Genomic DNA, 16,011 nt, shown 5'->3' on the forward strand with positions numbered 1-16,011 from the left:
TTGTACAGTTGTTGTGAACACATTGAAGAAGTGCATGCATCTTTTTGAAAATGATTAGACTTTTTAAAAAAAATTATGTGTAGTTGAACTTGGTCATTTTTATGCATTTCTTTTAAATAGATGGTACCTATTTTGTGAGATCAACTCGTGCACATTTAAAATGATATTCCTCAAACTTGTACAGTAGTTATGGACACATTGAAGATGTGCATGTGTCTTTTTGAATGTGATCAGACTTTTTTTCAAAAAAATTACATTTAGTTGAACTTTGTCATTTTTTAAGCATTTCCTGAATAGATGGTACCTATTTTTTGTAATCAACTCCTCTTACAGCATTTATTTGACATCCTTCAGACCTTGAACAGCTGTTAGGGAAGTATTGTAAATGTGCATTTGTCTTTTCGGAAGTGATCAGGCATTATTTGAAAAGATTACATGTGCATGGTGAAGTTGAATTTAGTCATTTTTTAAGCATGGTACTTTATGTAACCAACTCAGCTTTTACTTACATTTTCCAGACCCTGTACATTATATATGTTTTTAAAACATTGAAGATATCCATGTAACATTTTAAAAATGCTTCTCTTTTTTTCTCTTTTTGTTGAAAAATTCTACCTTTAATTTGTCATTTTTTCAGTATGTTTCTACTATTGTTCCTATGATAGATAACATATTTTACAAGAACCCGGTCATTTCTGTTTTTGAATAATTGTTTTTAATTAGTATTTTTGAATATGTTTACCTGATCAGGATATGGGGCTCACGGCGGGTGTGACCGGTCAACAGGGGATGCTTTCTCCTCCTGGGCACCTGATCCCACCTCTGGTGTGTCCAGGGGTCCGTGTTTGCCCAACTATCTATTTTGTATTGCTTGTAGGAGTTATGAGATTGATCACTGTTCGTTATCTTCACCTTGCATGTTAATTACTTGATATGTCATTGTTCTTGAAATTATGTTAATTGAATTTTTATTGTGTTTTTGTTTTGTAATGACAGTTTATATAGCATCCCTTAATGTCGAGCAGACAGTGCCAGAAGTGTGCCGCAAGTTTGCTGCAAACTGTGTTTCAGAAGTCTGCAAAAAGAGTGTGCCGCAAGTTTGCCGCAAACTGTGTGCCAGAGGAAACATTTGCATACGAAAAGTATACTTGCGGCAAATATGCCGTACACTGTGTGCCAGAAGTGTGCAGCAAGTGTGTGCCGCACGTTTGATGCAAACTGTGTGCCAGAGGAAAAATGTGCATACGAAAAGTATACTTGCAGCAAATATGCCGCACACTGTGTGCCAGAAGTATGTAGCAAGTGTGTGCCGCAACTGTGCCACAAACTGTGTACCAGAGGAAAAATTTGCATACGAAAAGTATACTTGCGGCAAACTTGCCGCAAACGCGCTGCAAATTTGCAGCAACTGTGTGCCAGAGGGTTTATATTTTGGTAAGGGTAGATCTGTAGCTACATTGTACATTGATCTGCGATCTTCTTTATCCCGCCTAGTCGGTCAAGAAAGAATCGCACTCCTAACATTCAATGTATCATTATTGAAGCATCATTTTGATGAAAACTTGTAATCCATATCATTGTTTTAAAAAATCGCCATCGTATACAGTGAATTTAATTCATTAAAAAAGAATTCAAAGGGAAAAGTGGGTTTCTCCCATCTAGAGAATTATGGTGCGTCCTTCGTGTACAAATTAGTTAAAACAAAAAATAATTTTGTTAACTATTTATACATGGATAGATATCAAATGTTTCTATTGGGCTACTAGATCAATAATTTGTTTATGATTAGTTTTTGAAAATTAAATCATTTTATCAAAATTTTATTTTAATTATTCCTTCAAAGTTTGATTGTCAGAAAGTTTTGATAATGTTAAAAATTGTTCATGGGGTATTGATAATGCATATTTAAATAAATCCTTATTAAAATTTCAGCATATATTTCACAAACATTCATTTATGCACAATCAAATTCATATATAACATTTTGCATAAAGAAATTCTTTTAGCGTAACAATTTGTTGAGCAAGGCGTTAAAAAATAATCCCTGGCTAGATGAAAATTGGAGTTAGTTGAAAATGGTGTATTAGCAGTCTGGTGGTAAACCTAATATAAGTATATTATGTTCTACTGTTAAGAGTAAATCCGCCAGAAAACCATGCAAACTACCAAAAATCGCCCAAAAGGGTAGTCGCAAGACAATAATTTTCTGTTGCTTAATATTTTCTTCATGCGTGTCAAAGTCAAAATATCATCCTAAAATTTCACAATCCCGCATCTATTCTTCGTAACAGCTCATTTGCAGAATAGTAGCAATTCATAACAAGTTTATGAGGAATATACGTACAATTAGGTTGGCTCGAAAATAATTTATTACAATGCGTTGATTTTGAATTTTTTTTTCTTATAAAAAGGTGTTATCAACAACACAATAAATACTGTAAAAATGAAATCTGGTGATTAGATTAACGTTTACGATGTCTTGAGATAGACTCACATAAATAATAAAGACCCCCCCCCCCCCATTTTGAAAAGCTAATTTTTCTCAAGAGATGGTGAAAAAATAGATGAAAATAAAAATATTCTTTAGACTAATTCTAGGTCCAACATATATAAAATATTGAACTTGGTAAATAATATCTAAATGGCGAAAATTGAATTAGAAATATTTTATATAGGTACAATTTAGTATATTTTCATTATTAAAGGTGATTGTAAAAATAATGTTTCCTTTGCTTATTATGTATATCTAATTGCTGTTATTAAATTTAGAAATTCATTTCAAAATTAATGATTATCTCCCTCATGCATAGCTCTTATCCTTGGACGAATTTGGCTCCACTTGTTTGGCATGCTGTTTTTGGCTATATTTAGATCTAAAACTTCATATTTATTTCGGATTTCAAACATTTCGGTTGAGCATCACTGAAGAGACATTATTTGTCGAAATGCACATCTGGTGCATCAAAATTGGTACCGTGTAAGTTTTACATTATGACCCCTTGGTCGAGGCCTCTGCTGGTGGACTGTTAGTCCCCGAGGGTCTCTACAGCCCAGTAGCTAAGTACTTCGTTACTAGCTTGAAAATACGGATGTATATTTAATTGCTGTTATTAAATTTAGAAATTCATTTCAAAATTAAGGATTATCTCCCTCATGCATAGCTCTTATCCTTGGACGAATTTGGCTCCACTTGTTTGGCATGCTGTTTTTGGCTATATTTAGATCTAAAACTTCATATTTATTTCGGATTTCAAACATTTCGGTTGAGCATCATTGAAGAGACATTATTTGTCGAAATGCACATCTGGTGCATCAAAATTGGTACCGTATAAGTTTTACATTATGACCTTTTGGTCGAGGCCTCTGCTGGTGGACTGTTAGTCCCCGAGGGTCTCTACAGCCCAGTAGCTAAGTACTTCGTTACTAGCTTGAAAATACGGATGTATATTTAATTGCTGTTATTAAATTTAGAAATTCATTTCAAAATTAAGGATTATCTCCCTCATGCATAGCTCTTATCCTTGGACGAATTTGGCTCCACTTGTTTGGCACGTTGTTTTTGGCTATATTTAGATCTAAAACTTCATAGTTATTTCGGATTTCAAACATTTCGGTTGAGCATCACTGAAGTGACATTATTTGTCGAAATGCGCTTCTGGTGTATCAAAATTGGTACCGTATAAGTTTTACATTATTTTGCTGAAAAACATTTTTTAGAACATTATACATTTTTTACATCAAAATATAATAGATTTTTGGAATTTTGTAGTGCGCTGTTTTGAAAATAATACAAATGTATTAATGAGGGTTTGGGCGTTGTTATATCCCCTTATTTGAACTCTTCAATATTGTGTGGTGAAAAAAGCGGTAGTACGAACGATGCAAGGAGGTAATCTCAATATTTCACGTAACTTTCCAATTACGGGAGTTGTTGTAGAATATCGATGCACTACGAAAGTGAAAATGAGTTGTTAAAGATAATATGTGTGTTCTAAAGAAACCACAAATCATTTAAGACACTCAAACAGGTCGGGAAATTTCGGCGACACAACATTTCTTGTTTACAATACCAAAGTGGAATATTTATGATAGACAGTTAGACATTAGGCCTACTTGTTTAAACCTTAGCATGAGTTCAGTATTTACTGGAGAGTCATCAAAGTAATATGCCAATGTGAAGGTCATTCCAAAACCAGTAAGGTGAAAGCGAGCAGCGGTACATAGTCATCACCATGCAAAGAATACTGACTGCATAAAAGACAACTCATTACAGTGGGAATTGGTAAGAGATAAAAACATAATTTTTACAAAAAATGCTAATATCATAATAGTTGCATTTTAAATATAGTACAAATTCATAGGTTGCATGTTTATTTACAAATGAAATATGCATTTATGGCATTTACAGTGCAGGTCTCTGATAAATGACTACGGTGCTCATGTTTTAAAGCCCATATATTTTTCGAAAATAGAAAGAGTTGGGTTGTGTTACAATTGTTAGCAGCAGAGCCACACTGGACCAAAATACACTCACAACCTGGCATGTCAACTCTTGCATATTACTGAAATTTTTGTTAGGGCTACATATTTGATATTCTTACATCATACAACATAGATTTGTTTGCTTATATCATACATAACTTTTTACAACATTTTCAGAAATGTATTTTACCAGTCTACATATGACAGTCAGTTGATATTCAATAACATTGTTTTAACGTCAATAAAGGGTGTTCAATTCAATCATATTTCCTTGATAACAATGGTTTATATTCTATTTTTTTTACCACTAAGTTTACTTAATGGTAATTTGTATTCAAAAGAGTGAGGGATTTCATTATCAACTCTATACATTAGTATAACTGAGCACAGTGAGAAATAAGAAACACAATATTTGCAGTTTACGGAAAGGTCATCACAGAGATACACAAGACAAAGTCATGCACATTGTATAATTTTATATTGCTTAACAAGTAATGTATATTGAAAACCATGTACTACATGTAGCATTTCACACATACAATAATTTACGTCTGTCAGTGAGTTACGATAGATAATTTTGATTGTATTCATTATGTGGCATCGTGTTATTCGTAATTAATTAACACATAAGAGAATCTGAATAGGCTATATTTTTTATAAATGATTTTTATGATTTATGATATCAACTGTAATTTCTGACTGGTATATGTATTGTGAAAGTCGAACATTTGCTGAATAGCATGTGTTGCATAACTTGGAAATGTAATGTATGTTTTACTTCATTCGTGAATGTGATATGATAATGTGACACATTAGTAATTGGAATATATCATTATCAAAGTTCATTTTACTATTGATACCCCTTTTACAGGTAAAACACCCTCACCCTTCAATTGTAGAAAGCTCCTACATTGGAGAAACTTCCTACAAAATATTGTTAATTTGTGAACTCTACCCCGTCCCCAGCAATTGGAGATCACGCATACATGCATTATTATCTCATTTTTTCTCCACTTAGGTTTCACTTTGTGTTTTTTTATATCTAGAATTATTCAAAAATAGTATCGTTATATTATCTTTGTCCTCTCGTTTGCAGCTTATGTGTTACAGGATTTCTCTCAGGAAAGTGCTACATGTACCACCCAATCTACCCTTTCAATTGAGTTAACTCAAGGATCATATTCTGATTTGGAACTTGAAAATGGGAGTGACTGTTTTTTTTTTTTTTTTTATTAGTTGACCTGTTTTAAAACTGATTGTGGCATGGTGTCTATCATTTATGTTTTACATATCTAATTTTGACTTATCAATATTTAAGGTCACTGTCAGTTATAACTTTGAAATTTGTTGAAAAATACAAATGTAATAATAGTTAATGAATTGCTGTGAATTCAGCAATTTTGAAGAATTAAATTATCTAATGTATCACTTGATTTTTTAAAAGCCAAAGTTACTAATTGTATCAGTAATATTAAATGTATTATTTCAAAAATACTATTTCCCAGTTTGTAATTTTAAAAAAAATGGCCCTTAATGTAAAGTACAGTCATTGTACAAAATTGCCAATTTTTAAGACTTGTCTACGTTTTGAAGACCATTGCCATTTTATAACTATGAAATTCATTGAAGGAATTTAATTTTAGTCTGATAACCTAAATGTATAGGTACATAAATTCAACCTTTGATGTAGATTTTATTGAAGAAAGGGCATTATTTAAACCTTTAAGATCAATTCTATGTAAAAATCAAAGAAATCAGATAGGGTCTGGCCACTCAATGTCACAGATTTCTTTGATTTTCACAGTATTAACTTTACTTGCACCATCTTACATAATTTCAACCCCACCACCGAATTTCTACCATCCGTTGCCATGGAAACCGACAGCAGTCTATGAGGGCTAATTGAACTGCAAAATTCAGCCCGTTTTGCCCATGTTTTGTCCTTGTGGTATATAAAAAATTGAAAAAGACAACTAATTTTCTCCATAAATCTCGATTCCCCATAAAATTCCCTCCTTATTTATGATATCTATATCCACCTATGGTAAAGAATGTGTTACTGACCGCTGTACCAATGTATTATAATTTGGCACTTTGCCAAAAAGTGATTTTTTGTTGGATTTCATTGATGAATTTAGATAATTTGGAAAATACATACAGCATAATCAACTGCCATCAAAGGATGTCCATATCAACGACTCTTAATATATATAAAAAGATTAATGGTGAAACGTAGTGCAATTGATCTGTAGTAGCATGAAAAATGTAGATTTGGGCATTTTGCCAAAACGGGATTTTTTGTTGGATTTCATTGATGAATTTAGATAATTTGGAAAATACATACAGCATAATCAACTATCATCAAAGGATGTCCATATCAAAGACTCTAAATGTATATAAAAAGATTAATGGTGAAACGTAGTGCAATAGATCTATTGTAACACAAAAACTGTAGATTTGGGCATTTTGCCAAAACGGGATTTTTTGTTGGATTTCGTTGATGAATTTAGATAATTTGGAAAATACATACAGCAAAATCAACTGTCATCAAAGGATGTCCATATCAAAGACTCTTAATGTATATAAAAAGATTAATGGTGAAACGTAGTGCAATAGATCTATTGTAGTAAGAAAACTGTAGATTTGGGCATTTTGCCAAAACGGGATTTTTTGTTGGATTTCGTTGATGAATTTAGATAATTTGGAAAATACATACAGCATAATCAACTGTCATCAAAGGGTGTCCATATCAAAGACTCCTAATTTATATAAAAAGATTAATGGTGAAATGTAATACAATTGATCTATTGTAGTGCGAAATCTGTAGATTTGGGCATTTTGCCAAAAATTCATACTAATGACAAATAATACAACCTACACCATTTTCAGTTAAAATGAACAATATGAGCAATTGATATTTCAAAAATAAACATGGAGAAGTTTAACATATTAATAAAAATTAGTTGGAGTGATTAAAAAAAACCATGTAAACATAAACTGTAATCCAGTAGGACCCCCCCTCCCCAAACACCAAGTAGATTTTGCAATCATTTCCATAAACGAGCTATATTACATGTACTGTATTGTCATGTAAACTATTATCAATAACTATAAAAAGTCTTCTCAAGATATTGGGTAGATACCAATAAATTGTTCATTGTACTGCCTTGTATTTGTTGACCTTTGACCTGGAAATCATTAAGGTCATCTACTATTCATAACCAACCAGCATATGAAATATCATAATTGAACAACAGGCCCAAGATATTGGGGGGACACCATTGCATAGAGTACTAGCTACATTGCACCTAGTCATTTTTAATTGATTGATTTATTGATATTTTCTGCCACACTCAACAATTTTTCAGTTTTCTGATGGTGCCCAGTGTTTATTGGTGAAAGTGAGAACCCAGATACAATGTACCTGGGAAGAGACCACCGACCTTCCGAAAGTAAAATGGGAAACTTTCTCACTTAATACCAGCGCGAGCGGGATTCGAACACGCGCCGACTGAGGCCGTGTCATTTTGAACGCTATGTTCCAACCACTCGGCCACGGAGGCCCCTGCCATTTTTAATCTTTTGACCTGAAAATCAATGGGGGTCATATACTACCAGTGACCAACCCCTGTATGAAATATCACTATCAATCAAAGGGTTCTGAAGAAACTGGTCAGACATCAATTGTACAGAGTATTGTATTGCACCTGGTGACCTTTGGACCAGAAAATCAATAGGTGTCATTTTCTACTGCAGAAACTGCATGAAACTTTAAAATTTATTGAAGTTTGTTCAGTGTTACTGTAATCTATGTTGACATACCAGTAATTAGTAAATTTATAATATTAACACAGAACAACTCATTTTTGCAAAGTTGTTTATTCAACAAACATGGATCACAATGTTATCCAAACAACACAATCATCTTTTTTTAAAAATCATTATAATATTGATTTTCCTTCAACTGTTCAGTAATGAATCCTTATTCAGTAGGCTCACATAAGACACTTGCAGGTTAATTTTGCAATGTTTTAGTTACATTAGTCTTCTGACACCAAAACTTGATCTTAACTAAGTCATGGTGTTTCCTTAGAAGAACAGTTTACTGAATCAGGATGGACTTGTGTCGTGAGGTGTGTTCATTGACTGTAAAACTCGCAGTTTTTTTTTCATTCTCAAGAGCTCTTCTTTGTCTTCTATATCACATAAGAGTCATGGAATGCATCTTCTGCTCTTCAAGTTCTAAAAAATGTGTTGAACAAATATTGAAAAGTTCATCTTATTTTTCACATTTTCATACAGTACACACCTAATTCAATTTGATTAAACTAAATTTACATGTACAAGATCATTCATGATGCTAGAATAGTAATTTTACCACTTAATTAATTACTTAGTTGATAGATTATCATGCTCGCCCACCCGCCCCTCAAAAATCATCTGTGAAATAACATAGATTTATATATCTGGCATTAAATTATGCACTTCTGTTGACAAAAACTTGTTTGTCATCAATATATTTCTCAGAAAATAAAAATTAAAAAATAAAATCTTCCCACAGTCTGCCCCATACTTTTTGGTGACCCAGGATGATAATCTTACTAATTAAGTTGAATTGGCCTAAAGGATGTTATGTTTTGATACAGTTTGTATACATGTGTTTATGCTGTATTGAAGAGCTATTAATAGTGTTAATACTCATAAATTAACAAGATGTCCACAAACCTTATTGGTTACCTGAGTATTAATCAAATTTAAAAAAATTCAAAGTATCACTATAGCTCTAAGGGCTACAAAATCCATGTTATACACTATATGACTCTTTTGGACCCACATTCACAACCCTGTTTTCGAAATTCGCAATTTTGGTACCCCTTTCTGTTTTTCCTTCATAAGCATTCAGCTTTATTTAAGGTAGTTCCACCCTCCTGTGATGTCATAATATTTTGCGGAGTCAATTATTTAATAAGATTTATGCATAACATGAACATAAATTGTGTTCGAGTCTTTTTCAATAGTTATTGTAAAAAATCTTGTATAACCATAAAATATTTCAAACGTATATGAATATAATCAATGAGCTACATTTTTCACAATGCTATACGAGTTATTTCCCCCTGATTACAGGGAGCGCGCATCACATTATTGTCATTCGATGGTGTCAAGTAAGGAATAAATAGAAAATTTGCAATTTCTGATTGCAATCAATTGCCAGTTAAGGAATTTTTCTAAGGATTAAGTGTAATGGCTTGAAAACAGTATAACTGAACAAAATGTCTTAGTCATTGATTACATGTATGTGACCCATGTGTGTTTTTCTTGCAAGCAATGTATGGTCATGATGTAACAAAGTATGTAAATATTAACTAGTCCTCAATTTCTTTAGATCAGAATCATGATGTCCTTAGTATATCAGCAATTCTTCATTATTAATTTCTATCAATATTTTCAACAACCAAACATAACAAAACATGCAATAAGATATGCCTAAAACACATGTACAACCAACGCATACATGTACATTATCAATTTATCGTTTCACAATGAACAACACTACTTGTTGCTAAATGTACACCAGATGCCAATAAACAAAGCATGTTAATTATCTTGAATTGGCATCTCTAGTGTAAAATTTTTGTTAAAATTTAATTGTTAAGAATTTTCAGGCATTGCTATGAGGTCACCCCCCCCCCCCCCCACACACACACACATACACGTATGCTTTCATTGTGTTATTAATCTAGGTGTCTGTTGTTTTAAAAACAGACTACTACTGAAATCCTCAGTATTAATTACCTAATTTGGACACAAATAAATGTCAAATACACTTATACCCCCCCCCCCCCCCCCCCAACTCTACAATTTAACGAAGTGTATATCTGAACAAGTTTTCTCCATAAAATTGAAGAAATCAAACCCTGGTTCTAAAACAAAATTCTCAATTTTGGTATAGAGCATTTTTAAAAGTACCGTCAATCCAGAGTCCTTAGAGTTACAATCTATGTTAATTCCCCTTGTCCCAAAGATGCTTAAAAGAAATTTGAAAAGAATTGGAAGGGTGGTTATCAAGAAAAAATATTAATGTTCAATTAACGTCTTATGATGACTGACGCACACAAATAGCAACATGTAGGTCACTTGAGTGATTCTCAACATTGACCTAATTAGAATTAATCACTTTTACAATTGATACTGAGCTCATACACATGTGTACATATATATATGCGTCATTGACAACAAAACAACTAGTCTTTTTGAGTATGCTAATTAAGTGAAGTAATAAATTTTTTTTAGGATGTTGTGATGAAAACGTTTCAAGTCATCATGTCGCATAAAAAATGGATGGTCTCCTGTGATTATTCTAGAGAATTCAGTTTCCATGCAGGCTCTATAACCAAGAAACTAAACCCAATGTACCACATTCCCCACATCTATTAATTTGTTATAGGATTTATAATACTGGGATTCAAATTTGAATTTCAAATTATGTATTCAATGTGTATGTATTAATGCTGAATATTTACCTCTTCAAAGTCAGCAACTTGGTCAACTCCATCTTTAGGTGATCTGCACAGTATGATGCTCATACAGCTGAAACACAGAAAAGCACACATTTATTACATAAAATAGTGGTCATGTACTTTGGCCAAAATATGTGATTATTGGATGAAAAAGTAAGAATTCAAAAGTATTTGAATATTTACAATTAACATTTAATATTTTTTGATTTACTTCAGTTGACAGGACCTACATGTATTAAAATTTGAGGGCCCAGTTACAGGACCCAATTCAAAATCATCAATTTTTCATAATTTAATTTTTCCAAATCAAGTGTCCTAAAGTTCATAATTACAGATATGAGAAAACTTTAAATCATAACAGTATTTGTGTGATTTCTTCTGTAGATTAGAACCATCACATATTAGTGGGGGTTACCACAGGTAAACAAACTTGAAAGTAGCCTGGCTCACCAATATATATGATTTTAACAATCTTTATCTAGAATGCACACAGGCATTCACATGTTTGTTTTTATTGTAAACTTGACAGTCAGAGAGAGAGAGAGAGAGAGAGAGAGAGAGAGAGAGAGAGAGAGAGAGAGAGAGAGAGAGAGAGAGGGGGGGGGGGTCATCACTTAGTATTACATAAATTAAGCCTAGTCCTTTTGAAAATTTCCACATGAAACATGATTTCATAAGTATTCCCCAATTTTTACAGATCCTGAACTCTGTGTAAATGTGATAGGAAACTCCCTGAGTGAATGTTAGGTTGGGGACATACTTAACTAGTATTCTATATTGTACACCCATGCAGTAAATGACAGGACTACTTGCAATGTTCAGTCTACATGTATACCACTATAGCTGACTAGCCTGGCTGGCAGTATAAAATAAATTGGGGTTCTCATATGTTTACTAAAAGCCAAATGTTCTGATACATTCTATTCAGCCTTTACTTTAGAATTTGGATTCTAAATCAAATAGAATACTTACGTCAATACAAGTTCCAACACGGCAACAGGCAGGGCTTTTTCATATTTTCTATGAATATGTCTGTCAGCCTTCTGTTTCCCTGGTCATTTTTTTAGTCGGATGTGATGCAATAAAGCGTTAAATTCCACAACATTTACTTTTTCTACGAATACGTAGACGATTGGATGTTAAAGTCCGGTGACTATGGCAAAGATCAAACAGATTTGTATTCCATGAAATAAACCGGAATCCTTTAGCACAATTGAAGATAAAGATCGTGGTAGTGAATTAAGTGAACAAAGATCATCTGATATTGATAAACATCTGAAGAACAAATTAAATAAAAACTCAATTTCCACCTCCTGCCATACTGAAAACAAATGAAGGCTGTTCATATCTCCAATACAAGAGAGTGTTACAAAGGGCAATAACTCTTTCTGGTGTATTTCGGTTTGTGCACTAGAGGAAACTACTGGTTTATGTGTTTACCTTTGGTTTCTCCACAAATATGTTTCTGTACTTTTTTAAAGTAAGATTCAATACATTTTACTAGCATGTGAGTTTACACCAAATGACTGGGCAAATATATTTTATCCCTCTCTAAAAATTACATATATCAAACCCTTATACATCATAAAAATAATTATTTCTATTGTTTCCAAGGATTAAATAAATACAAAAAAAAATTCTAAAAGCTAGAACCTAGCTCAAAATAATTTTTACAATTGTTGTTTTTATAAACAATAGCGTTTAATTTTTGATTATTCAAAATATAACATACATGTGCATATCTTGTCCAGCTGTTGTTAGAGGATCGGTTTCCATGGCAACCGTTGCTAAGTCAAACCTTTGCATGTCCTTTTTGTTTTATATCTATCATAATATTGTTACACACAAAGTTTCATAAAAATCTGTGACATACCGTGGCCACTGAATTTTGATAGTTACATAGAATCAGTCTTAATATGTAAAACTTATACGGTACCAATTTTGATGCACCAGATGTGCAGTTCGACAAATAATGTCTCTTCAGTGATGCTCAACCGAAATGTTTGAAATCCGAAATAACTATGAAGTTTTAAAGGTAAATATAGCCAAAAACAGCGTGCCAAAAAAGTGGAGCCAAATTAGTCTAAGGATAAGAGCTATGCATGAGGGAGATAATCCTTAATTTTGAAATGAATTTCTAAATTTCATAACAACAATTAAATATACATCCGTATTTTCAAGCTAGTAACGAAGTACTTATATATCTCATTGATTTTTAGATGTCAAGCTCAATAATATGCTTTAATTATGTTTAGTCTTTTTTTGACAGTAGTGTGAAAATGAATTATTTCCTAGCCTGCTCTTGGAAGATTTAACGCTTCCAAAATGTACCTTTTCTTCATTTCTGAAAGACTGGCATATTGCCAATTTTCAAAAGTTGTCTGCCTTTTGATGTTTTGTATGTTTTACAGGTATTATGACTTATGCCATTTTGGAAGGTTATTTTTAGTTGTCACTATGAAATTCAGTTCATAATGTATGATTAATATTTTGATTTTAATTGAATAACATAAATCTACACATAACATTTTTTGAATACCTTTTTTTTAAAGACATGATCCAACCCCTAGGATACCACTTGATTTTTAAAAGCCAAGCGCAATAACATGTGTTGATGATGTTCGTAGTCTATTTTGACATAAGTATAAAAAAAATTCCTAGCCTGCTCTTAAAAGATGTGACCCTTCAAATATCTACTTTTTCTTCATTTCTGAAAAGTTGGCAATATGCCAATTTTTAGGAATTGTCTGCCTTTTGATTTGTTCCGTGTTTGATTATGACTCATGCCGTCTTTTGGAAGAGGAGTGTATGTTGTAATTTTGAAATACTTTTGAAAAAAAAAATAGATTTATTTTTTTAGTGAAATAAATTACATTTAAATTTTACCCTTTTTCTGGATTTTTTAAAATATAATATTGATGAAAATATGGAAACTACAGATGGCGCTGTGTATGGAGGCCTTGTTGAAAATAGCAATATTTGGGGAGTATTTTTCAATTACTCTTATGGATGTCTACCTACACACCAAATTTCATCCAGATGTGGCAACCTACGATTTGGACAGTATTGCATTATTTTTTTCCCAAATAGGTTCTTAAGAATTTACAGTTTTGATAGAAATTGAGTTGAAATATTTTCATTTTAGCTATATCTATTTGGCAACCACAGTGAGAGGGATGGGTCATGCTATTATCATATGAGGAACTATACCAAGAAGTGCAGATTTCTTCCCCATGGCCACATGGATGTTCAGTGTTAAAGCTGATTTCTGGATAATAACTCAAGTACTTTGTATTATATTCAAACCAAATTTGGACATAAGAATACGTACAAAGAAGAGAAGATGACTATGAATTTGGGGGTCAGAAGGTCTAAGATAAAGGTCACAGTGCATGGAAATTAGAAAATGCTGATGCTGGAGCATATGTTTTACACATTCGGTAGTTATAAATGAATTAGTATTGTATATATCCATATATTATTTATGTTTTCTGACTATTTATCGCATAATGAAATTAATATATAGAATTTGTAAATATGAATAGAAGAATACACATTATATAACAAATCGTATATTGTTATTGTTTAGAATGTGTGTCAGTGTAAGAAGGGGGGGGGGGATACACAAAATGGTTCATATCTTTGTTCCAATATACACTACTCCACACATGTTTTTATTCAAATTAAGCAAAAATATGATTCAAATCTACGTTAGTAATTTCAGGAAAAAAAAGTTTGATACGGATATTCTCCATAAGTTGATTTTTTTTTATGAAATAGGTCTTCAAATTCGTGGGATAGTGTATCCTATTATGTTAACTAATGTTTGATTTTAGTAGAGTTGGTGATATATTTTACGTAAAAGTTATTGAAATAATCAATTATGCTTAATTTTCATAAAATAAAAGAAAGTCAAGATTATTCTGTCCTTAATATTTGTTTTTAGTGTTTTTAGTGAAAACTGGTGATATTCAAGAAAAGGTCAGTTTCAGGAAAGGGGCAACATTGAAGGGCTGTAAATCTTTAAAGTTCGCACTAACATACTCTTTTGTTTATGTTTATAAAGACCAAAAAATAATACTATGGTACTTCACTGGATGTGAATAAAGCTCATCTATGGTCATTGTTATTTACCTTGAATTTAGCTGGCGAAAAGATTTGGGTGTTGTGTATACTTTGATATACACCGCACATGTCTCAGGGGTGTCTTCAGAGTTGTTGTGATAATAGCGTTTGTACAATGGCTGTATTTTTAGATAATGGGAGCTGACACACAGTCTGCACCTATCACCTCTATCTCTCTCTCTCTCTCTCTCTCTCTCTCTCTCTCTCTTACTCTCATTCATTGACTGAATTAATTTCTTTCAAAAATAAAGAGCTATCATACATTGATAATATAAATTATTTCAGTAAGTTAGAAGTTTTAGAAATGAATGTGCAAAGTAATGTTTGATTTCTGATTGTGTGATTTATGATACATGTATATAGAGAAGAAAACAATACAATTATATTAAACTTGCCTTGTTAAAATTATAATTACGAGAAAAGAGCACTTGTGGACAGGTCAATGCTATCAAAACTCAAATATACTGGGGCTTCCTCAAGATCTAAAGAATACCTGTACTGATTGACTGTTATTGTTATCAAAACACCTCTCTGGGGTCCCTCCAGACCACAGTCTCTACAGATGCTACTCCACCTGAGATCTTTTTTGTTTCAATGACAGGCGACTTATCATTTCGGAGTGTTAACTTAAAATTGAGTCTTTAAATGTCGTTCTTATAAATATGTATCAGTTAAAATAGTTTATCCAAAAAATTTGATACTTTTGAAAAAAATCAAACCAGGAGAGAACATCCTTAACAAAGTATTTTTTAGGCATGACTGATCACTAGAAAGGAATATTTACGGTATTTATTTTTGTTCGAGAAGTAACTATATATGATGTCAAAAAGTCTAGTCTTTAATTCATCGGGAGGAATGGTTGTGTAAAGTGTTGAAATGTCAT

The 16,011-nt window shown here is 32.3% G+C and overlaps 1 protein-coding gene and 2 long non-coding RNA genes across 6 annotated transcripts in view; 1 reads left to right on the forward strand and 2 right to left on the reverse strand.

The window, feature by feature from the left end:
• LOC125675197 (uncharacterized) overlaps window positions 1-16,011 on the forward strand; it is a 229,268-nt gene that overhangs the window by 74,110 nt on the left and 139,147 nt on the right. The gene's annotated exons all lie outside the window — the stretch shown is intronic.
• The window catches only part of LOC125654519 (cell death abnormality protein 1-like), a 328,838-nt gene that overhangs the window by 29,371 nt on the left and 283,456 nt on the right, over window positions 1-16,011 (reverse strand). The gene's annotated exons all lie outside the window — the stretch shown is intronic.
• On the reverse strand, window positions 8,015-12,161 carry LOC125654553 (uncharacterized). The gene is made up of 3 exons (XR_007362404.2): window positions 11,976-12,161; window positions 11,007-11,073; window positions 8,015-8,724 (listed from the first exon to the last, which is right to left on the reverse strand). It is a non-coding gene; the product is annotated as an uncharacterized LOC125654553 (long non-coding RNA).

Source organism: Ostrea edulis, chromosome 7 (assembly GCF_947568905.1).
Source record: "Ostrea edulis chromosome 7, xbOstEdul1.1, whole genome shotgun sequence".
Lineage (NCBI taxonomy): Eukaryota > Metazoa > Mollusca > Bivalvia > Ostreida > Ostreidae > Ostrea > Ostrea edulis.